Below are 25,008 nucleotides of genomic sequence, written 5' to 3' on the forward strand. Positions count from 1 at the left end.
AGCCAGTATATGTTTACAAATGCTCCAGGGAATTTTTTCCTCTGAAACCTCACTGAGAACTAGATAGAGACCTAGTTTTATTTTTAGGGCCCTATAAACCTAGAACCCACTGTAGACTAAAATCATTAAAATAAAATATTCTTGATATGTGATAAAGAGTACCTGAATGATATATTAATTGTTACCTTATTGGAATTATTAGAGTGATGATGTGTATATAAATATACTTAACTTACATTACAGGAGATATTGCTGAGGCCAAGCACAAGCAAAGTAATTATAATAATTTGCTACATACTAAACTGAAGGTGTTTGTGTCACTCAAGAGCTTTACTACCATTATCTAGTTACATATTTGAAGGTTGGAGTTTGCCCTTGCTCACTTCATTATGATTCCTTTGCAAAATCACTTTTTCCATCAGACGCTTCTCTATTTCCTGGGATATAAAATCTCTTAGGATCTCACTCCATTGAGATAGGATTTAAATTTAGCTTCCTAAACATGGCCGTCTCTGCAGACCATTTAGTATAACTTCCTGCCATTATGAGGGAATGAGCTGTTGTGGCTACATTATTATTAAAAATTAGATAATTAGCTTAACAAAGGGTTTTACATTTAATTGAAGTTGACTTTCTTACATTACAGAAGAAAATCACGTAGTTAAAACTTAATACATCAGAGACAAGCAATTGAGAAAGAAATATCTACATGATTCCCTTATGCCACTATGCCTCTATTTGTAATACTCTATAGGCAACAGTTTATTTATTAATATAAACATTTGCCTTTAGAAAATAATTGTGTGCCACTGAGTCATGGGCCAATGCGTGTAAGTTCAGTGTACCAAGGAGGGTACAAAGAGGGGTACCAAGGAGTACAAGATTCATTAAATCTCTTTGTTGCTGGGAAAAGTATTAGAAGTACACATGGGTTAAATAAGGGGTTAAATAAGACATTTTTGCATTACTGAATAATCTATGAAGGTTGCAGTATTTATTTCACAAAAATATACTGCACTATTATGTATATAAAGAATTTCTAGGGATACAAATTTATAATAATAATTCCAAAGTTTCTGGTAATGGGAAACAGGCTTTACTTTTGGAAAATGTTTTTGATGTGCAATGAACAAATTTGTTCAGTCACTCAGTCGTGTCCGACTCTTTGTGACCCCATGGACTACAGCGTGCCAGGCTTCCTAGTCCATCACCAATTACTGGAGCTTGCTTAAACTCATGCTATATAGAGAACACTTAAACAATAACTGTATAGATAAACATTTTTCCAAAATGTTACCTGTATAGCTAGGTAAGTAAGACCAAGAAGTAACAATTTCTACAATTAACAAAACCTTCTATAAACACTCTCCTAAATGGCTAATATCTTACCTCCAAAGAGTAGATACTTTCTTGACTTTTACTGTGACAGATCAGTTTTGTATTTTTTTGAACCAGACATAATTAGATGTCTATAGCATGCACTATTTTGTTCAATTACATGCAATCCATCCCTGCTGTTGCATGCAGTTTCAGTACATTCATTGTCATTGAAATATCTTAATTCTTTGTGCATATGCATCATTTATTTATCTACTTTAATGTTGATGAACAATCATATTTGCCACCAATTGGTAAGTGAGTATACTATGAAAATCATATGAATTAAATATATAGAAAGTGAATAAAATGGTTAGAATTGGAATTAGATCATGCAAGACAAAATATTTTGATGCTAGCTTTCCCTTTCTATGGAAAATCAAGCCAGAAATCTCTTCCAAGTCCTTATCTCAAGCCCCTATTTGAATCACAAATTCTGTGGGGTGTTCACATTAAATGACTGTTTATCCTCCACATTCTATTTAGGGCCAGGGACCTCACACATTGTACAAGCCAATCAATTTAAGACACCCTTTATTGAGATTAAAATTCTTCATTTAATATGCAACATTTTATTTTCTTCAGTTCACTCATTAGCCTTAGATTTGCTCATAAGAGCTAAATGCAGATGAAATCTGATTTTAGACCCATTAGCATTTTTTATAGGAGAGTAATGTGCTAATTGTATAATCTTTATACTTCTCAGATTGACACCCATCTTTGTGTCAGGCTTCATTCTGAATCAATCTCACTTCTGCCATGCTGCTGTTCAATATAGTATCTAGAAGATAGATAAACATTTCAGGAGAAGGATATGGCAACTCCTCCAGTACTCTTGCCTGGAAAATCCCATGGACAGAGGAGCCTGGTAGGCTACAGTCCATGGGGTCATGAAGAGTCAGACACAACTGAGTGACTTCACTTTCACATTTCACTTTCATGCATTGGAAAAGGAAATGGCAACCCACTCCAGAATTCTTGCCTGGAGAATCCCAGGGATGGAGGAACCTAGTGGGCTGCCGTCTATGGGCTCGCACAGAGTCGGACATGACTGAAGTGACTTAGCAGCAGCAGCAGCAGCAGATAAACATTTCAAAAGGTAATAACATTCAAAAGAACTGAGAAAATATTATAAATAAAAGAAACACTCCCTCATTTTTCTATACCGCAACACACCCCCCTACCTGTCTCAGAATCCTAGAAAGCTATTACTCTGAAGTCTCATTCTCCTACTTGGGCTTTAGCAAAACCAATACAATATTGTAAAGTAAAATAAATAAAACTGAAAAAAAATAGTAAATAAAATGTTTTCACTCAAAGGCATCTTATGAAGGCACTTGGATAGACTTAGTTACCAAATTATTTTTGGCTTATTTTATTGTAGCAAACACTCAAGAATGCACTTGATTCTTACAGGGTCTTTCAAATGAATGCTAATGTCTCTTTTTACTAAATAAGCCACTTTCAGCAATTCAATCACCAGCAAACTATAATAGAGCTATGTGAAAGTTTTCAAATATCTTCTAACCAGAGAAGAGTTCTTTGGCTTAATTATTTTTAAAAAAATCATCTGTATGTCTTTACATACAGCAACTTTCCATTACTTTTAGTATTCACAACCAGTTTATGTACTTAGATATAAGGTGTGTGTATTTGTGTGTGAGTTTGTGCTCAGTTGTGTCTGACTCTTTGTGACCCCCTAGGCTGTAGCCTGCCAGTTCCTCTGTCCATGGAATTATCCAAGTAGGAATACTGGATTGGATTCCCTTTCCCTTCTCCAGGGGATCCTCCTGACTCAGGGATCAAACCTGCACTTCCTTCATCTCCTGCATTGGCAGGTATATTCTTCACAACTGTGCCATCTGGGAAGCAGATATAAAGTACAAAACATGTGTTTAAGGCACATGAATTTAAAGCTATCAGTAATTTTTTTTTTGCTTTATTATGAATAAATTTTCAATAAAATTAACTTCTTTCTCCTTTTCTCTCTCTCTCTCATTTGTTCATTTACCCACTTGCTATATATCTCCTGGATAACAGTCCTTAAAATCAGGATGTTCATAATCCCACATTGAAGGAAATGATTTAGAAAACAGATACAACAATGATCTGAAGCACAGGCTGGTGTGCGAATCAAGCTCAGAGCTTGCAGGAGAGACGGAAAATCCCTGGAGGAGGTAACTGGGTTGTAAACTACAGCACTCCAACCCAGACGCACTGAGTTTCCTTAAATGACACAGTCTTGTCCACCTTACAGTCACTCTAACTGTCCAACCATCTGCACAAAATACTTTCTCTGCTGACTTGCATCTCTCAGTTATACTTCCTACTTATGTCTTAGATACCAAACTAGTTGTGTTCATTTTCAGGAAGCAATTTTTAACTTTTTGCACTACATTTGAACAATATGCTTTGGGTTTATGTTGTCCAGTCTTTTTACACTATGGTGTAAATATAGTTAATTATAAATAACATCAATAATTATCTAACACCTATCACTTCCGTTAGAAAAGATTAATTTTTGTAAAAACTGCTAGATTTACTGCTAGAGGAAACAAAAACTTGGCAAACTAACAGTTCAGAACTTTTCCACAAACAGGGAGTCTTAAATATAAGTTCAAGACATAAAATGGAAGCAGAGAGTATATAGGAAACAACACATTTTGGAATGACTTGAACATAATTAAAAAATACTTGTCGATTAAACCAAATGAATCAGAACAATTTTGATTTAAACCATAGTGTAAGAGTGGGAGAAAAACATATACCTACAGCTTTACAATGGAACCACTTTCTATTTTTAAGTTTCTTCAGAGCCTCTTTCACATCCCTGTTTCTTAAGCTATAGATCAGGGGGTTTAATATGGGAATCACAAGGGTATAAAACAAGGAGGTCATATTGTCTTCGTCAAGAGAGTAGGATGAACTTGCCTGGAAACACACGAAGAGTAGAGTTCCCTGGGAAATTGCCACAGCAGTTAGGTGGGAGGTGCAGGTCGAGAAAGCCTTGAACCTCCCTTCAGCAGAGTGGATCTTTATCACTGCTAGGATGATGTAACAGTAAGACAGAAAAAGACCTGACAGCGTAATCAGTTCAATGAAGCCAAAAATGATAAATATCACTACCTCACTGACCTGTGCATGTGAGCAAGATAGAGAAGGTAGAGGAGGAACATCACAGAAGAAATGATTAATCTCATTTGACTCACAGAAATGGACATGGAATATTAATATGTATACCTGTGGTGGATTCATTTTGATATATGGCAAAACCAATACAATATTGTAAAGTTAAAAAATAAAAGAAAAAAAGTTAATATTGTATTAATTAAAGCATCCACAATGCTGATCATGTAAATTGCAACCACGAGCAGGGAGCACGCCCTGCTGGACATGCTGACCGCATAGAGCAAGGGGATGCTGACGGCCTTGTACCAGTCATAGGCCATCACTGCCAGCAGGAAACACTCAGAATCTACAATGGTACAGGAGATCAATGACTGCAGAGCACAGCCATAAAAGGGGATTGATTTGTTTTTGGCAAAGAGGTCTATCAACATCTTGGGTCCAAATGCTGTGGAATAGCAGAGGTCACTGAAGGAGAGGTGACCGAGGAAAAAGTACATTGGAATGTGAAGATGGGAGTCCATTTTTATTAAAATGATCACCCCAAGATTTGCAACAAGAATAATGAGATAAACAACCAGAAAAGTGGTGTCACTTTGATTCTAGGGTCATTACTATTTCCCAAGAGAATAAATTCATTCAAGGAAGAGCAATTTTCTCCATCCATTCATCTTTATTCTAAAAGGCTCCAGAAATCATAAAAAAAAAAAAAGAGTGAGATCAAAGGTTTAACTTTTCTTGACATTTGGAAAAAAGAAAAGATTTATTACACTGCATTATATTTTTTATATCCTTTATCCTCATAACATAGCTTAGAGATGTCTCATTGTATGTTGTTGACAAAAATTGAAGTGTCTAGGATAGTATTTTGACAGTTTGATCCATAATTTGGATGTCATCTGTGAGGCATGTGAATTGTGTGAAACTTCATTGCTTTATCTCAGCAGTCAATCATGAGATTAGAGATCACTACAGGTTAATATGATATGAAAGCAACACCCAAATTAAAGCGACAAAACTGGAATATACAACCTTGTATTTATAAGATAAATATCCAGTTGAGCATAAAAGTGGCTATACTTCTTGAGTTATTTAAGAATCATATGCCAGAAACCAACACAACATTGTAAAGCAATTATCTTCCAATGAAAAATAAAACTTAAAAAGGAATCATAATTTGCTGAAGATTGTGTATTAAACTCGCACAATGAGCATATCTTGGAATTTAAAATGAACAATATGATATTACTATTCTTGGTATCAGATCAGATCAGTCACTCAGTCATGTCCGACTCTTTGTGACCCCATGAATCACAGCACGACAGGCCTCCCTGTCCATCACCAACTCCCGGAGTTCACTCAGACTCACGTCCATCAAGTCCGTGATGCCATCCAGCCATCTCATCCTCTGTCGTCCCCTTCTCCTCCTGCTCCCAATCCATTCCAGCATCAGAGTCTTTTCCAATGAGTCAACTCTTTGCATGAGGTGGCCAAAATACTGGAGTTTCAGCTTTAGCATCATTCCTTCCAAAGAAATCCCAGGGCTGATCTCCTTCAGAATGGACTGGTTGGATCTCCTTGCAGTCCAAGGGACTCTCAAGAGTCTTCTCCAACACCACAGTTCAAAAGCATCAATTCTTCAGCACTCAGTCTTCTTCACAATCCAACTCTCACATCCATACATGACCACAGGAAAAACCATAGCCTTGACTGGACGAACCTTTGTTGGCAAAGTAATGTCTCTGCTTTTGAATATGCTATCTAGGTTGGTCATAACTTTCCTTCCAAGGAGTAAGCGTCTTTTAATTTCATGGCTGCAGTCACCATCTGTAGTGATTTTGGAGCCCAGAAAAATAAAGTCAGCCACTGTTTCCACTGTTTCCCCATCTATTAGCCATGAAGTGATGGGACAGGATGCCATGATCTTTGTTTTCTGAATGTTGAGCTTTAAGCCAACTTTTTCACTCTCCACTTTCACTTTCATCAAGAGGCTTTTGAGTTCCTCTTCACTTTTTGCCATAAGGGTGGTGTCATCTGCATATCTGAGGTTATTGATATTTCTCCCAGCAATCTTGATTCCAACTTGTGTTTCTCCCAGTCCAGCATTTCTCATGGTGTACTCTGCATATAAGTTAAATAAACAGGGTGACAATATACAGCATTGACGAACTCCTTTTCCTATTTGGAACCAGTCTGTTGTTCCATGTCCAGTTCTAACTGTTGCTTCCTGATCTGCATACAAATTTCTCAAGAGGCAGGTCAGGTGTTCTGGTATTCCCATCTCTTTCAGAATTTTCCACAGTTTATTGTGATGCACACTGTCAAAGGATTTGGCATAGTCAATAAAGCAGAAATAGATGTTTTTCTGGAACTCTCTTGCTTTTTCCATGATCCAGTGGATGTTGGCAATTTGATCTCTGGTTCCTCTGCCTTTTCTAAAACCAGCTTGAACATCAGGAATTTCACAGTTCACATATTGCTGAAGCCTGGCTTGGAGAATTTTGAGCATTACTTTACTAGCGTGTGAGATGAGTGCAATTGTGCAGTAGTTTGAGCATTCTTTGGCATTGCCTTTCTTTGGGATTGGAATGAAAACTGACCTTTTCCAGTCCTGTGGCCACTGCTGAGTTTTCCAAATTTGCTGGCATATTGAGTGCAGCACTTTCACAGCATCATCTTTCAGGATTTGAAATAGCTCAACTGGAATTCCATCACCTCCACTAGCTTTGTTCGTAGTGATGCTTTCTAAGGCCCACTTGACTTCACATTCCAGGATGTCTGGTTCTAAATATATTTATTTACAAAAAATTATGGTTAAATTTGTGTATGTTATATATATATGTATATATATATATATATATAATCCTAATTTGTAGATTTTCTTTGGCTTCTTTTGTGAATTTCCTTTTATTTATTTCCTTTTAAAAATGGGGATGATACATTGAGTGTGCTGGACAACTTGACAGGTTTTAATTTAAGTAGTTTTATGCCTTATGCTTTTCATCATATCTCATGAATAATGGTCTATCTCAAGGCCAAATTTTTTTGAATGTTTATATATGTAGATGTAACTTCTATACTTCTAATACTTTTGTATTAATTTTTGTGTATAGTGTGTGGTAGTGATTCAAGCACATATTTTTGCATATAGATATCCAACAATTGAAAACTGGAAAAGGTCCATTTTCATTCCAATCCCAAAGAAAGGCAATGCCAAAGAATGCTCAAACTACCACACAATTGCACTCATTTCACACACTAGTAAAGAAATGCTCAAAATTCTCCAAGCCAGGCTTCAGCAATATGTGAGCCATGAACTTCCAGATGTTCAAGATGGTTTTATTTATTTTTTTTAAACTTTACGTAATTGTATTAGTTTTGCCAAATATCAAAATGAATCTGCCACAGGTATACATGTGTTTTAGAAAAGGCAGAGGAACCAGAGATCAAATTGCCAACATCCGCTGAATCATGAAAAAAGCAAGAGAGTTCCAGAATAACATCTATTTCTGCTTTATTGACTATGCAAACGCCTTTGACTGTGTGGATCACAATAAACTGTGGAAAATTCTGAAAGAGATGGGAATACCAGACCACCTGACCTGCCTCTTGAGAAACCTGTATGCAGATCAGGAAGCAACAGTTAGAACTGGACATGGAACAACACACTGGTTCCAAATAGGAAAAGGAGTACGTCAAGGCTGTATATTGTCACCCTGCTTATTTAACTTATGTACAGAGTACATCATGAGAAACGGTGGGCTGGAGGAAGCACAAGCTGGAATCAAGACTGCTCGGAGAAATATCAATAACTTCAGATATGCAGAGGACACCAGCCTTATGGCAGAAAGTGAAGAAGAACTAAAGAGCCTCTTGATGAAAGTGAAAGAGGAGAGAGGAAAAGTTGGCTTAAAGCTCAACATTCAGAAAACTAAGATCATGGCATCTGGCCCCATCACTTCATGGCAAATAGATGGGGAAACAGTGGAAACAGTGGCTGACTTTATTTTTCTGGGCTCCAAAATCTCTGCAGATGGTGATTGCAGCCATGAAATTAGAAGACACTTACTCCTTGAAAGGAAGGTTATGACCAACCTAGACAGCTTATTAAAAAGCAGAGACATTACTTTGCCAACAAAGGTCCGTCTAGTCAAGGCTATAGGTTTTCCAGTAGTCATGTATGGATCTGAGAGTTAGACTATAAAGAAAGCTGAGCACCGAAGAATTGATGCTTTTGAACTGTAGTGTTGGAGAAAACTCTTGAGAGTCCTTTGGACTACAAGGAGATCCAACCAGTCCATCCTAAAGCAGATCAGTTTTGGGTGTTCATTGGAAGGACTGATGTTAAAGCTGAAACCCCAATATTTTGGCCATGTGATGCTGAGAGCTGACTCATTTGAAAAGACCCTGATTCTGGGAAAGATTGAGAGCAAGAGAAGAAGGGGATGACAGAGGATGAGATGGTTAGATGGCATCAATGACACAATGGACATGGGTCTGGGTGGACTCCCGGAGTTGGTGATGGACAGGGAGGCCTGGCGTGCTGCGGTTCTTGGGGTTGCAAAAAGTTGGACATGACTGAGTGACTGAACTGAGCTGATCCAATTGATCAAGCATTTGTTCAGAAAACTATTCTTCTTTTTTTTTTTTCATCTTTCCTGTTATTTTATTTTTATTTATTTTTTAAATATAAATATATTTATTTTAATTGGAGGTTAATTACTTTACAATATTGTATTGATTTTGCCATGCATCAACATGAATCTGCCACGGGTATACACATGTTCCCCATCCTGAACCCCCCTCCCACCTCCCTCCCCATACCATCCCTCTGGGTCATCCCAGTGCACCAGCCCCAAGCATCCTGTATCCTGCATCAAATCTGGACTGGTGATTCATTTCATATATGATATTATACATGTTTCAATGCCATTCTCCAAATAATCCCACCCTCTCCCTCTCCCACAGAGTCCAAAAGACTGTTCTATACATCTGTGTCTCTTTTGCTGTCTTGAATACAGGGTTATTGTTACCATCTTTCTAAATTCCATATATATGCGTTAGTATACTGTATTGGTGTTTTTCTTTCTGGCTTACTTCACTCTGTATAATAGGCTCCAGTTTCATCCACCTCATTAGAACTGATTCAAATGTATTTCTTTTTAACGGCTGAGTAATACTCCATTGTGTATATATACCACAGCTTTCTTATCTATTCTTCTGCTGATGGACATCTAGGTTGCTTCCATGTCCTGGCTATTATAAACAGTGCTGCGATGAACATTGGGGTACATATGTCTCTTTCAATTCTGGTTTCCTCAGTGTGTATGCCTAGTAGTGGGATTGCTGGGGCATAAGGCAGTTCTGTTTCCAGTTTTTTAAGGAATCTCCACACTGTTCTCCATAGTGGCTGTACTAGTTTGCATTCCCACCAACAGTGTAAGAGGGTTCCCTTTTCTCCACACCCTCTCTAGCATTTATTGCTTGTAGACTTTTGGATAGCAGTCATTCTGACTGGCGTGAAATGGTACCTCATTGTGGTTTTGATTTGCATTCCTCTGATAATGAGTGATGTTGAGCATCTTTTCATGTGTTTGTTAGCCATCTGTATGTCTTCTTTGGAGAAGTGTCTGTTTAGTTCTTTGGCCCATTTTTTGATTGGGTCGTTTATTTTTCTGGAATTGAGCTGCAGGAGTTGCTTGTATATTTTTGAGATTAGTTGTTTGTCAGTTGCTTTATTTGCTATTATTTTCTCCCATCCCGAAGGCTTTCACCTTGCTTATAGTTTCCTTTGTTGTGCAGAAGCTTTTAATTTTAATTAGGTCCCATTTGTTTATTTTTGCTTTTATTTCCAATATTCTGGGAGGTGGGTCATAGAAGATCCTGCTGTGATTTATGTTGGAGAGTGTTTTGCCTATGTTCTCCTCTCTGAGTTTTATAGTTTCTGGTCTTATGTTTAAATCTTTAATCCATTTTGAGTTAATTTGGTTTATGGTGTTAGAAAGTGTTCAAGTTTCATTCTTTTACAAGTGGTTGACAGGTTTTCCCAGCACCACTTGTTAAAGAGATTATCTTTTCTCCATTGTATATTCTTGCCTCCTTTGTTAAAGATACGGTGTCCATAGGTGTGTGGATTTATCTCTGGGCTTTCTATTTTGTTCCACTGATCTAGATTTCTGTCTTTGTGCCAGTACCATACTGTCTTGATGACTGTGGCTTTGTAGTAGAGCCTGAATTCAGGCAGGTTGATTCCTCCAGTTCCATTCTTCTTTCTCAAGACTGCTTTGGCTATTCGAGGTTTTTTGTATTTCCATACTGTTGGGAGGCACAGTGCTAAATAGCCTTGAAGGAGAAAGTCCGCGGGAAAATGGCGAAGGGCCAGAAGTACCCAAGCATTGTGATTGCTGAAGAACATTTCCTGCCGTTGGCTATGCTCGGCACCTAGATTTAACAATTAAACATTAAAGATGTTGCTTGAGAAAATGGGTCATAGATAAATACATGGGTCATTAAGAATGTGCTGTTCCTTGAAGTATCTTTTACTGATTATATCCTAGTCTTGTAGTTTTCTGCTGGCTGTATGCTCTAAGCTCTTTGTTCCTTGCTCCTATAAAAAGGCTTGACTGCAGAAATAAACTTGTCAGTCCTTGCAGAGACTGTCCAAGTGTTGTTCTTTCAGGTTTGCCATTTCCAAGTCCTGGAGACATATCTCCAACAAGTGGCGCCATGAACAGGGACTTGAAGAAAGGCTGAACAAAGCGGCGAGCCCTGCAGAAAGAGGTAAGCAGGATGGGACAACATAGCAATAAGATTCCTTTCATTTCTGTAATGCATCACTTTCTGAAACAAAATGGTATTAATGTTTCAAGAGATCAGTTCAATGACTGCTATCATATTTTACTGGAACATAATCTGTGGTTCCCAGAGGAGGGGACGCTTGATCTAGACATATGGAAAAGGGTTAAGAATAATGTTTTGCGAGCATATCAGCAAGGAGTCCGTATTCCCCCTCAGTGGTGGGTTACATGGTCACTCATACGGGCTGTCATAGAACAAATTGAAGGGCATAATGTTGATTTGGAAGTAGAAACTTTTCGGTCTTTACATGAATATGAGCTTAAGGAACAAGATATGCAAGGTGCTTTGAAATATAAGAATGTTATGCTTAATCAGACACAATCCCTGGAAAAACAGCTTGGAGACGTATGTATACAGGATGTGTCAAAACTGAAGCCACTTAGAGCAGAGGTCGTTTCATTCAACGGACAGCCCAAACCTGAGGTTTTTCCTTCTGCTTCGTCTGTAACAGCAGTTGCTAACTTTGCTCGTACTAATCATTTCACTCCTCCTCGGGAGATGCCTGCTTGCACTTTTGCTTTCCCAATACAGTTTGATCAGCCTGCCCAAGGCCAGAATTCTTGGGCTGGTCTAGATTTTGGTAAGTTGTCCAGCTTTAAGAAAGCATGCACTCTGTATGGACCTACTTCTCCTTACTGTGTAGAATTCCTCAGAGGATGGGCTGATCATTGGATGCCATATGATTTTTTTCAAGTAGCAAAGATGGTTCTAAATCCTCAACAATTACTTCAGTGGCAAATGTGAGTTAATGATGAGGCCCGACAAATGATGATTGACCAGCAATCTCGTGGTAACCCTGCCAATTTAACCTATGATATACTCACTGGAATGGGAGACATGGCCAATATGACTGCGCAATTAGATAATATTACCCCTCAGATGTTGCATTTCATTAGAGAAATTTCTTGCAGAGCATGGGCAAAGGTTGATAATGTTAACTCTGATGGTTCATTTGTCAAGATTACCCAGGGACATGAGGAGAAATATGCCCAATTTATAGGAAAATTAAAGGATGCCATCGAAAAATCTATCAGAGATGAAACCTTACAAAATATTATTTTAAAACAACTTGCCTTTGAAAATGCTAATGAGGAATGTCGATCCATGCTTAGACCAATTCGAGAAACCAGTTCTCTTACGGAATATTTGAAAGCTTGTAGAGATATCGGATCTATGTCCCATAGAGCAAAATTAGCAGCACTAGAAACTTTCAGTGTGCAAAAGGCTGCCAGTGCTAAATGCTTTAACTGCAGGAAGGCCGGCCATATGAAAAAACAATGCTGCATGCCAGTGCAAACAACTAAAAATAATCTTACTTCTAATAAAAAAAGGCCCCCGGGAGTTTGCCCAAAATGTAAAAGGGGATTCCATTGGTTGAATGAGTGTTGTTCCAAATTTGGTAAGGATGGAAATGCATTGACACCAGAGGCACAACAAAAACAACAGGGAAACTAATAAAGGGGCTATCCTCTAGCCCCACTACAAAAGGAGGACCCAACATTACGACACTGCAAGCAGCTACATCTAAGAGTGCTTGCATTGATATACCTAGTCCTTATGATATGGAATTAATAGAATTATACAATCCTCATAAAATCCCCACTGGATATTATGGGCCAATCCCACCTGGAACAGTTGGACTTTTGGGATGTAGCGGCTGTACAATGAAAGGTTTAATAGTATTGACTGGAGTTGTGGATGAAGATTTTGAAGGAGAGATACATGTCATGGTGAATGTCGTAGAATTAAGAAATGTATATCTACAAAAAGGGGAACACTTTGCACTATTATTACTTTTGCCATATGTCAAACCAATGAGAGCATCTGATAAAATTAGGCAGGGAGGTTTTGGTAGCACCAACCTTACCGCCGCACTATCTACCTTATTAAAGGAACATCAAAAGCCTATGCTTACTCTAAAGATACGGGGGGGAAAATTTCACAGGTATGTTGGATACAGGAGCCAACATTTCCATTATTAGAACTGAAGAATGACCCCTTGAAGGGGTAAGACTGTGGCTCCTTCCAGACTGTTAGGGGTAGGAGAGGCTGATGCTACACGAACTTTCATCAGTGCATCCTATTTACAAGCTTATGGTCCTGATCAAATTGTAGTTTACATCAAACCATATATTACCAGTATCCCTATTAATTTGTGGGGAAGGGATTTTCTTGAACAAATGAAAGCCATGATCTCTCTAAATGAGCCTTTTTGATGGTGGCCATTGAGTTAACACCGCTGCCTCTGATTGGGAATCTGATGCCCCAGTATGGACACCTCAATGGCCCCTGACTAAAGGAAAGTTGGCAGCTCTCACACAATTAGTAAATGAGCAATTACATAAAAATTATATAGAGCCTTCATTTTTCCCATGGAATTCTCCCGTTTTTGTAATAAAAAAGAAATCAGGAAAATGGCAAATGTTGATAGATTTAAGAAATGTTAATAATACTATGATTCCTATGGGGCCCTTACAACCTGAATTGCCCTCCCCTTCCATGGTGCCAAAAGGATGGCCTGTAATTATTATTGACTTACAAGGCTGCTTTTTTAATATACCTTTGCATCCTAAAGATAGAAAACGTTTTGCTTTTTCAGTTCCCTCTGTAAATCACATGGCTCCTGTTAAAAGATTTCAATGGAAGGTTTTACCTCAGGGGATGATGATGAACTCTCCTACCATTTGCCAATATCTCATATATGTTTTATTACAACCTAGTAGAGATAAATATCCTACTGCCTTCATAATTCATTATATGATGACATACTCCTTTCCATGGAATCTGAACTTTGTTTACAACAGTTATATGACAAAGTCACCACCACTCTTCAAAATCATGGCCTACTTGTTGCACCAGAAAAATTCAATTGAAAGCACCCTTTAATTACCTAGGACATGTTATGGAAGAGTCTAAGATAAAAGCTCAAAAAACTCAAATCTCTATGCATTCTCTACACACATTAAATTATTTTCAAAAATTGATAGGAGATATTAATTGGCTTTGGTCATCTATTGGCATTCCACCTATGCATTACAAAATTTATTTAAAATTTTAGAGGGACCTCCTGACCCTAATAGTCCTAGACAGCTAACAAAAAAGTGAAAGAAGAATTAAAATTTGTAGAAAAACACATTCAACAATTTTTCTCAACTTAGCTGGACCATACCCAACTGATCTATTTATATATATTCCCCACCAAACATTCACCTACTGCAATCATAGCTCAAAACAGCCCAATAGAATGGGTATATCTACATACTAAGCAGTCAAAGAAAATTGTATCATACATTGAGAAAATAGGACAGCTAATTGCATCAGGAAGGAGCCATGTACAAACCTTAACTGGATTTAATCCATATGCAATACATGTCCCTTTGACAAAAAAGGAATTACAAATTGCCTTACAGTATAACATGACCATGCAAATAGCATTAAGTGACTTTCAGAACATTATCTCATTTCATTTGCCAAAAGGAAAATTATGGGACACCCTACAATTTACTCAATTTATAGTAACTAATATCATTGCCTCCCAGCCTATTTCAAATGCACCTACCTATTTCATTGATGGCAACAAGAAAGGCATAGCTGGGATTGTCGGCCCTGATATCAAAGAGAAATTACCCACTACCTATTCTTCAGTACAAAGAGTTGAATTGTATGCTTTATATGCTCTTTTGTCTCTTCAACCATCATCCTTCAATGTCTATACTGATTCCAAATACCTTGCTTCCCTTTTCTCCAATTTTGTTACTGCCTTTTTATACAACCTAGATGAAGAATTATATATTCTCTTTTCAAAGACTCAAGCCTTAATTCCATCACGTACAGAACCTTTCTTCATTGCACATATACGTGCTCATTCAGGTTTACCTGGCCCCCTGGCAGCAGGGAATGATGCTGTTGATAAGTTCATAGCTCCTATCTTTACATCTGCTATGGACGAACACGCTAATCTTCATACCAATGCTAAAAGATTGCACTCTAAATACCATATTCCCCTCACTGAAGTGAGACATATCATTAAATCCTGTGATGTCTGCACTCCTCTGCACTTACGTACCACAGTTTCAGGAGTTAATCCTCATGGGCAACAGCCTAACTCCCTTTGGCAATCTGACTTCACTCATTGCTCCTTGGGAAAGTTTTCTTTGCTTTTTGTCTCAGTTGATACATTTTCAGGTTTTATATGGGCAGTGCCTGTCTCTTCAGAATCCAGCAAACACGCCATTTCTGCACTTTTACTCACCTTCACTGTTATGGGAATACCTTCGGTCTTAAAAACAGATAATGGGCCTGCATTTACCTCTCACTCGTTCCGTTCATTTCTAGTGGAATGGAATATAACACACATCAGGGGCTACCCTATAATCCCCAGGATCAAACAATTATCGAAAGAACCCATCATACTCTTAAAACTCATCTGTTAAAACAGAAAGGGGGAATATGGAAGAGGAGATACACTTCTTATCCTATGAACCCTCAATTGTTATTATCTTTAACTCTTTATACCTTAAATTTTTTTAATTTACTAAAAGATAGTTCTGATACTCATGCAGACAGACATTTTGCAGAGGAAAACAGTAAGAAATCGTTAGAAGCCAACACACCAATATGGTATAAGCAGTTTAATCAATGGTTGCCAGGAATCTTACGACTCCTAGGCAGAGGTTACGGTCTTGTCATTGCAGATGGAGAAGAAATCTGGGTTCCACTTCCCCATGTCCATTACTAAGAAGGACCCCAAGACCAGACTCCCCAAACAGGTGATGCAGCTGACATGAAGGGTCTCATCAATGACCATAGAGAAGCCGAAGAGAAAACGTCAATGTCTGAACCCCTACCATAGGACCTGAGCAATGGCATGTGTGGAAGATTCCTGCTGCATTGGAGCGCTTTGCCAATGTGTATGGGACTGTGAAAGCCTTAAAAACCTCAAAACTATACCTTTTTATACAATAGTACAGGTTATATCCAATCTTGTGTGCACCTCCCATGCATGTTTATTGTAGGTAACTTTGATATAGAACTTTCTGCTAAGATTGTTAACTGTACAGCATGTGCCTTGTATACATGTTTAAACCATATTATTTCATATCATTATGTCAACATTGCAATAGTCAAGCAAAGATCTGATTTGTGGCTTCCTGTTAACCTAACAGAACCATGGACCAACTCTGTATTTCTCTCAGTTTTGCTCAAATATGGCTTAAGGAAGTCAAAGCGCATAATAGGATGGATTATTGCTGGCATTCTTAGTCTAGTATCTATTGTTACAGTAGGAACCCTATCTGGTATGGCACTACACAATTCTATACAGATGTCTCTACTCAAGACTCCATGCCTCCTACGACGGAATCCAACTAACAGCTGTGATGCTTAAACTAAAAACAAAAGGAGGATATGTTGGGAGGCACAGTGCTAAATAGCCTTGAAGGAGAAAGTCCGTGGGAAAATGGCGAAGGGCCAGAAGTACCCAAGCATTGCGATTGCTGAAGAACATTTCCTGCCTTTGGCTATGCTCGGCACCTAGATTTAACAATTAAACATTAAAGACGTTGCTTGAGAAAATGGATCATAGATAAATACATGGGTCGTTAAGAATGTGCTGTTTCTTGAAGTATCTTTTACTGATTACATCTTAGCCTTGTACGTGTTCTGCTGGCTGTATGCTCTAAGCTCTTTGTTCCTTGCTCCTATAAAAAGGCTTGACTGCAGAAATAAACTTGTCAGTCCTTGCAGAGACTGTCCAAGTGTTGTTCTTTCAGGTTCGCCATTTCCAAGTCCCGGAGACATATCTCCAACACATACAAATTGTGAGATTATTTTTTCTAGCTCTGTGAAAAATACCCTTGGTAGCTTGATAGGGATTGAAGTGATTCTGTAGATTGCTTTGGGTAGTATACTCATTTTCACTATATTGATTCTTCCGATCCATGAACATGGTATATTTCTCCATCTATTAGTGTCCTCTTTGATTTCTTTCACCAGTGTTTTATAGTTTTCTATATAAAGGTTTTAGTTTCTTTAGGTAGATATATTCCTAAGTATTTCATTCTTTTTGTTGCAATGGTGAATGAAATTGATTCCTTAATTTCTCTTTCTATTTTCTCATTATTAGTGTATAGGAATACAAGGGATTTTTGTGTGCTGATTTTATATCCTGCAACTTTATTATATTCATTGATTAGTTTTAGTAATTTTCTGGTGGAGTCTTTAGGGTTTTCTATGTAGAGGATCATGTCATCTGCAAACAGTGAGGGTTTTATTTCTTCTTTTCCAATTTGGAATCCTTTTATTTCTTTTTCTGCTCTGATTGCTGTGGCCAAAATTTCCAAAACTATGTTGAATAGTAGTGGTGAAAGTGGGCATCCTTGTCTTGTTCCTGGCTTTAGGGGAAATGCTTTCAATTTCTCACCATTGAGGATAATGTTTGTCATATATAGCTTTTATTATATCGAAGTATGTTCCTTCTATTCCTGCTTTCTGGAGAGGGTTTTTTTTTTTATCATAAATGGATGTTGAATTTTGTCAAAGGCTTTCTCTGCATCTATTGAGATAATCATATGGCTTTTATTTTTCAATTTTGTTAATGTGGTGTATTACATTGATTGATTTGTTGATATTGAAAAATCCATGCATCCCTGGGATAAAGCCCACGTGGTCATGGTGTATGATCTTTTTAATGTGTTGTTGGATTCTGATTGCTAGAATTTTGTTAAGGATTTTTTCATCTATGTTCATCAGTGATATTGCCTATAGTTTTCTTTTTTTGTGTGTGTGGCATCTTTGTCAGGTTTTGGTATGAGGGTGATAGTGGCCTCGTAGAATGAGTTTGGAAGTTTACCTTCCTCTGCAATTTTCTGGAAGAGTTTGAGTAGGATAGGTGTTAGCTCTTCTCTAAATTTTTGGTAGAATTCAGCTGTGAAGCCGTCTGGACCTGAGCTTATGTTTGCTGGAAGATTTCTGGTTACAGTTTCAATTTCTGTGTTTGTGATGGGTCTGTTAAGATTTTCTATTTCTTCCTGGTTCAGTTTTGAAAACTTGTATTTTTCTAAGAATTTGTCCATTTCTTCCACGTTGCCCATTTTATTGACATAAAATTGTTGATGGTAGTCTCTTATGATCCTTTGTATTTCTGTGTTGTCTGTTGTGATCTCTCCATTTTCATTTCTAATTTTATTGATTTGATTTTTCTCCCTTTGTTTCTTGATGAGTCTGGCTAATGGTTTGTTAATTTTATTTATCCTTTCAAAGAACTATCTTTTGTCTTTGTTGATTTTTGCTATGGTCTTTTTTTGTTTCTTTTGCATTTATTTCTGCCTTGATTTTTAAGATTTCTTTCCTTCTACTAACCCTGGGGTTCTTCATTTCTTCCTTTTCTAGTTGCTTTAGGTGTAGAGTTAGGTTATTTATTTGACTTTTTTCTTGTTTCTTGAGGTATGCCTGTATTGCTATGAACCTTCCCCTTAGCACTGCTTTTACAGTGTCCCATAGGTTTTGGGTTGTTGTGTTTTCATTTTCATTCATTTCCATGCATATTTTGATTTCTTTTTTGATTTCTTCTGTGATTTGTTGGTTATTCAGCAGCGTGTTGTTCAGCCTCCATATGTTGGAATTTTTAATAGTTTGTCTCCTGTAATTTACATCTAATCTTACTGTATTGTGGTCAGAAAAGATGCTTGGAGTAATTTCAATTTTTTTTGAATTTACCAAGGCTAGATTTATGGCCCAGGATGTGATCTATCTTGGAGAAGGTTGCATGTGCACTTGAGAAAAAAGTGAAATTCATCGTTTTGGGGTGAACTGTCCTATAGATACCAATTAGTTCTAACTGGTCTATTGTATCATTTAAAGTTTGTGCTTCCTTGTTAATTTTCTGTTTAGTTGATCTATCCATAGGTGTGAGTGGGGTATTAAAGTCTCCCACTTCTATTGTGTTACTGTTAATTTCTCCTTTCATACTTGTTAGCATTTGTCTTACATATTTTGGTGCTCCTATGTTGGGTGCATATATATTTATAATTGTTATATCTTCTTCTTGGATTGATCCTTTGATCATTATGTCATGTCCTTCTCTGTCTCTTTTCACAGCCTTTGTTTTAAAGTCTATTTTATCTGATATGAGTATTGCTACTCCTGCTTTCTTTTGGTCTCTATTTGAGTGGAATATCTTTTTCCAGCCCTTCACTTTCAGTCTGTGTGTGTCCCCTGTTTTGAGGTGGGTCTCTTGTAGACAACATATATAGGGGTCTTGTTTTTGTATCCATTCAGCCAGTCTTTGTCTTTTGGTTGGGGCATTCAACCCATTTACATTTAAGGTAATTATTGATAAGTATGATCCCGTTGCCATTTACTTTATTGTTTTGGGTTCAAGTTTATACACCCTTGTTGTGTTTCCTTTCCAGAGAAGATCCTTTAGCATTTGTTGGAGAGCTGGTTTGGTGGTGCTGAATTCTCTTTTGAGAATTCAAATACAAACTTTTGCTTGTCTGTAAAGCTTTTGATTTCAGCGCGCTTTCTCAGGCAGATGTTGACCGTCCAGAACCCCAGGAAGTCTTAGTTAGCAAAGAAGCCTGATTGCAGGCTTAGTTATGGTAACTTAGTTATAAGATTTCCTTTAAGCATTGTACCACAATGTATTTGCTAATCAGTAAAACTTTATTTTTAGAGAGGTTTTAGGTTCATGACTAAATTGAGATTAAAGTACAGAGATCCCATATACCTCCTGCCCCACAATGGAACACTCTCCCCCTCAGAGGGATACACTTGTTAAAATCAAAGAAATGGAAATGTAGAATGATGCATTGCTATCACCCCAATTTTATAGTTTACATTAGGGTTCACTCTAAGTACTGTATATTTTGAGGATTTTGACATATACATTGATAAGATTCAAAATTATAGAAACAAGCTGAAGAATTTCATTGCCTTAAATATCCTTGGTGCTCCACCTATTCATCCTTCTCACTTCCCTAATCCTTTACATTCATTTATACTTTTTCTGTCTCCATAGTTTTGCCTTTTTCAGAATGTCATGTAGTTGAAATTATATACAGGTAGCTCTTTCAGTCCAGTTTCTTTCATTTGGTAATATGCATTCAAGTTTCCTGAATATTTTTTCACCGTTTAATAGCTCATTTATTTTTAACTCTGAATTATATTCTGTTGTCTGGATGTACTACGATTTATTTATCTATTTATGTCCTATCGAGGGACATCTCAGTTGCTTTCAAGATTTGGTAATCATGAGTAAAGCTGCTATAAACATCCATGTGCAGCAAAACTGCTTTTTTCATGTGTGTGTGAATCTGTTTATAGGCCACGTTTTGTCTTTTTTACCAGTTTCTGTTTTGTTTTGTCTTGTTATTCCGCCCACCCCCCTTCATTTTAACAGCTCAGTTGGTAAAGAATCTGCCTGCAAAGCAGGAGACCCCAGTTTGATTCCTGGGTTGGGAAGATCTCCTGGAGAAGGGATAGGCTATGCATTCCAGTATTCTTGGGCTTCCCTTGTGGCTCAGCTGGTAAAGAATCCCACCTGCAGTGCAGGAGACCTGGGTTCAATCCCTGGGCTGGGAAGATCCCCTGGAGACATGAGAGGCTACCCACTCCAGCATTCTGGCCTGGAAAATTCCATGGACTGTATAGTCCATGGGGTCCCAAAGAGTTGGACACAACTTAGTGACTTGTACTTTCATTTTAACAGGAGTGGGCTTTGATTCTGGATACAATGACTAGCCACTTATAAATTTAGAAAAATAATTTTATTAAACAACTCCTTAATTAATATTGGAAATGGTATTAAATTCAGGTCATTATGTGGAAAGCAAGTAAATTTGTTTACAGTGATCTGAATTATTGATTCTATCTTTGTATCATTATTGTTTTCTATAGGGCACCAAGAGAGTTGACTCACAGGAACCACATTAAAATAGTTACTACTCTAAATATCTCTTTGCTGCACAACTTGTTCCTTAAAGGTGTGCTTCCCTTGAAAACAAAGTTTGATACTAAATTTTTTCAAAGTATTTTTAATCTCTGCATTTCTTAGAGTATAGATTAAGGGATTGAACATGTAGCCAATGATGGTGTGAAGTGAAGTGAAGTGAAGTGAAGTGAAGTGAAGTCGCTCAGTCGTGTCCAACTCTTTGCGACCTTGTGGACTCCTCCATCCATGGGATTTTCCAGGCAAGAATACTGGAGTGGGTTGCCATTTCCTTCTCCAGGGGGACTTTCCGACCCAGGAAGCAAACCCGGGTCTCCTGCATTGTAGGCAGACGCTTTACTGTCTGAGCCACAAAGTGAAGTGAAATCACTCAGTCATGTCCGACTCTTTGCAACACCATGGACTGTAGCCTATCAGGCTCCTCCGTCCATGGGATTTTCCAGACAAGAGTGCTGCAGTGGATTGCCATTTCCTTCTCCAAGGGATCTTCCAACCCAGGAATCAAACCCAGGTTTCCTGCATTGCGGGCAGACACTTTACCATCTGAGCCACCAGGGAAGTCTGTTTGAGCCACAAGCGAAGCCAAATAAGCAAATATCTTATCCTCAGGGAAAGTAGTGGGAGGTCTAAGATAGATAAAGATAACAGGTACAAAAAATTAGATGACCACAGTGATATGAGACCCACAGGTAGAGAGGGCTTTGTGTCTTCCCTCGGTTGAACGAGTATTTAAAGTGAAAAATATAATGTCATAAGAAACAAACAAGAGAGCAAATGTAACTAAGGCAACCATTCCTGAAAAGTCAATCACAAGCACACCAGGGATATAGGTGTCAGTACATGCAATTTTTAGCAATGGAAAAGTATCACAGAAAGAGTGATCGATTTCATTAGGACCACAGAAAGGGAAGTCAATTGCCATTTAAAAAAAAAAAAAAAAATGAAAGGAATGGACAGCTCCACCAGCCCAAGCAGCTAACAGAAGAAGATTGCATCTTGTTCTGTTCATGATAATCACATAACGGAGAGGCTTGCAGATGGGAACATAGTGATCAAAAGCCATGGCAGTAAGAATAAAGATCTCAGTACCTCCAAAAAAGTGCACGATAAGGACCTGTACCATGCAATCACCATAGGAAATAGTCTTTCTCTCTACTAGCAGATCTCCAATTAATTTGGGTGTAATGTTGGAGGTATAGCAGAGGTCTATAAGGGATAAGTGGCTGAGGAAATAGTACATTGGTTAGTTAAAAAGAGGACTGCATTGAATGGAGAAGAGGACCAGAAGGTTTCCCACCAACAGGACAAAATAACAGAATAAGAAAAACACAAAGCAAAATATTTGTATGTTCTTGTTATATGAAAGTCCTAGAAGAATGAATTCTGATATGTTTCTCTGGTTTTCCATTTGAGTTTAGTATAGGTTATACACAAATAACTTATGTTTTAGAAAAAAAGAAAACATATGTTTGGGTGAATATGAGCAGAATAATATAAAATTTACCAAAAATACATTTACATGAATAAAACTTTAATATTAATTATTGATATAGTAAATGTTTTTTTTTATTTATTTTAATTGGAGGCAAATTAGTTTACAATATTGTATTGGTTTTTGCATACATCAACATGAATCCACCATGGGTGTACACGTGAACACTGTGTACACTCCTAAACCCCCCTCCCACCTCCTTCCCCATACCATCCCTCTGGGTCATCCCAGTGCACTAGCCCCAAGCATCCTGTATCCTGCATCAAACCTGGACTGATGATTCATTTCTTATATGATATTATACATGTTTCAATGCCATTCTCCCAAATCATCCCCCCACCCCACAGAGTCCAAAAGACTATTCTATACATGTGTCTCTTTTGCTGTCTCGCATACAGGGTTATCATTACCATCTTTCTAAATTCCATATATATGCATTAGTATACTGTATTGGTGTTTTTCTTTCTGGCTTACTTCACTCTGTATAATCGTCTCCAGTTTCATCCACCTCATTAGAACTGATTCAAATGTATTCTTTTTAATGGCTGAGTAATACTCCATAGTAAATGTTTTTAATCTCTCTTACTTTATAATCTATTGCAAAACAATTTATAATGAAAATGGTTATATAATTTACTCAATTACTTATAAAATTTTAAAATATTTAAACATTATTTTGAAAATAAAAGAGTTAATTTCTGTAATAAAATATTTTACAAAACAAAGAAGGCTAATTGACCCAAGGCAAGAAAATATTCTTTTGTATATTTTTCAATTTTTGTGGCCATATACATGAAGGCAACTTTCCTTCTTTTAAAATTATCTAACCAAATTCCCTGAATTATCTGGGATGAATCACAAAGAAACAAAAGTTTGTTTAAAATCCCAGCTTGAACTGCTGAACATTAATTTAAATGGAACATCTTAAGGTTTCCGTGATGGCTCAAGTGGTAAAGAATCTGCCTCAAAGCAGGAGACACTGTTTTGATCCCTGGGTGTGGAAGATCCCCTAGAAGAGGGAATGGCAGCCACTCCAGTATTCTTGCCTGGAAAATCCCATGGACAGAGGAACGTGGAGGGCTACATCCCATAGCATCTCAAAGAGTTGGACACAAGTCAGAATGTACACATACTCTGTGATCAAACATAGTTAATTAGTCATGGTAAATCAATGTGATTGTTGTTACTTAAAAAGGTAAAGAACTTTTGAAAAATATACATTAAGATTCACATTACAATTTATATTTTATTTATACATTATGATTTAAATTGCAAAAAATCTACAAATTAATTTATTTCTCATATTTATGTTTCATGTGTTAAGACAATTAAAATATACGTACTGATATTGAAGTTTGTTTTGGATATTGGTGAAGAACAATAAATGTGAAGTTGCTCAAGTGTTTTTTGCTGGAAACTTAATGCAAAAAAAAAACTACTGTTAGTAAAAGAGATGATATGACAACTTTTGGTCGAGTTATCTCTCAGTGGCATGTGTTGCGGTAAAGAATGAAATGTTTATAGATTTTCATCTTTTGAAACTAAGGGATAATCTTAATACATTATTTAATCAGTGTAAAATAAGTGCAAGATAGAACAAGTTCACTTCTAGGTGCTATTTTAACCACTGATGAGGAATTATTTGTCCACAGTGACTTCGCAAAAGCTAGCACACTTTTAGTGTTTGACAGTCATATCCAGGCCCCCAAATGTCTACTTAAAAGAAAAAAAAAAAAGCAAACAGAGAATGAATGTTTTTATAGCAAGTGCATGGTTTCATATTTAAGAACTGTCAAGTTGAGGGCTTCACAAAGTTATTATTGTTATTTATAGTCTCGGTGATGATTTTAGATGGCAAATAGTTAACAGGCATTTTAAATGGCCTGTATGACACCGATTCTATTTTAAACTATTCTTCAAAACTGCAATATCACAGAGGTTAAATTTTCTCATTATCCTACTTTGTTTTCACTCTCACTATAAAGCTTCCAGCCTGTTTTTCTGGAACTACCAGAACAAAATATCCATCACACAGTGTTCAGCAATTAGCATTAACTCAAAAGTATTTAAAAGGTTTTTGTGAGGGGGTCGCAGTACATTGATCTGTCTTCTACATAATTGCAATCGATACATAGATTGTTTTGTTTGTGAGGTTGAATGATACTGATATGTCAAATAAAAGCATTTATATAAAATTGATTCAAAG

General features: G+C 37.2%; 1 pseudogene; it reads left to right on the top strand.

Moving 5' to 3' along the window:
* Positions 1 to 7,380: 7,380 nt before the first annotated feature.
* The window catches only part of LOC133236936 (olfactory receptor 5D13-like), a 99,844-nt pseudogene continuing 82,216 nt past the window's right edge, over positions 7,381 to 25,008 (top strand).

Source organism: Bos javanicus, chromosome 3 (assembly GCF_032452875.1).
Source record: "Bos javanicus breed banteng chromosome 3, ARS-OSU_banteng_1.0, whole genome shotgun sequence".
Taxonomy (NCBI): Eukaryota; Metazoa; Chordata; class Mammalia; order Artiodactyla; family Bovidae; genus Bos; species Bos javanicus.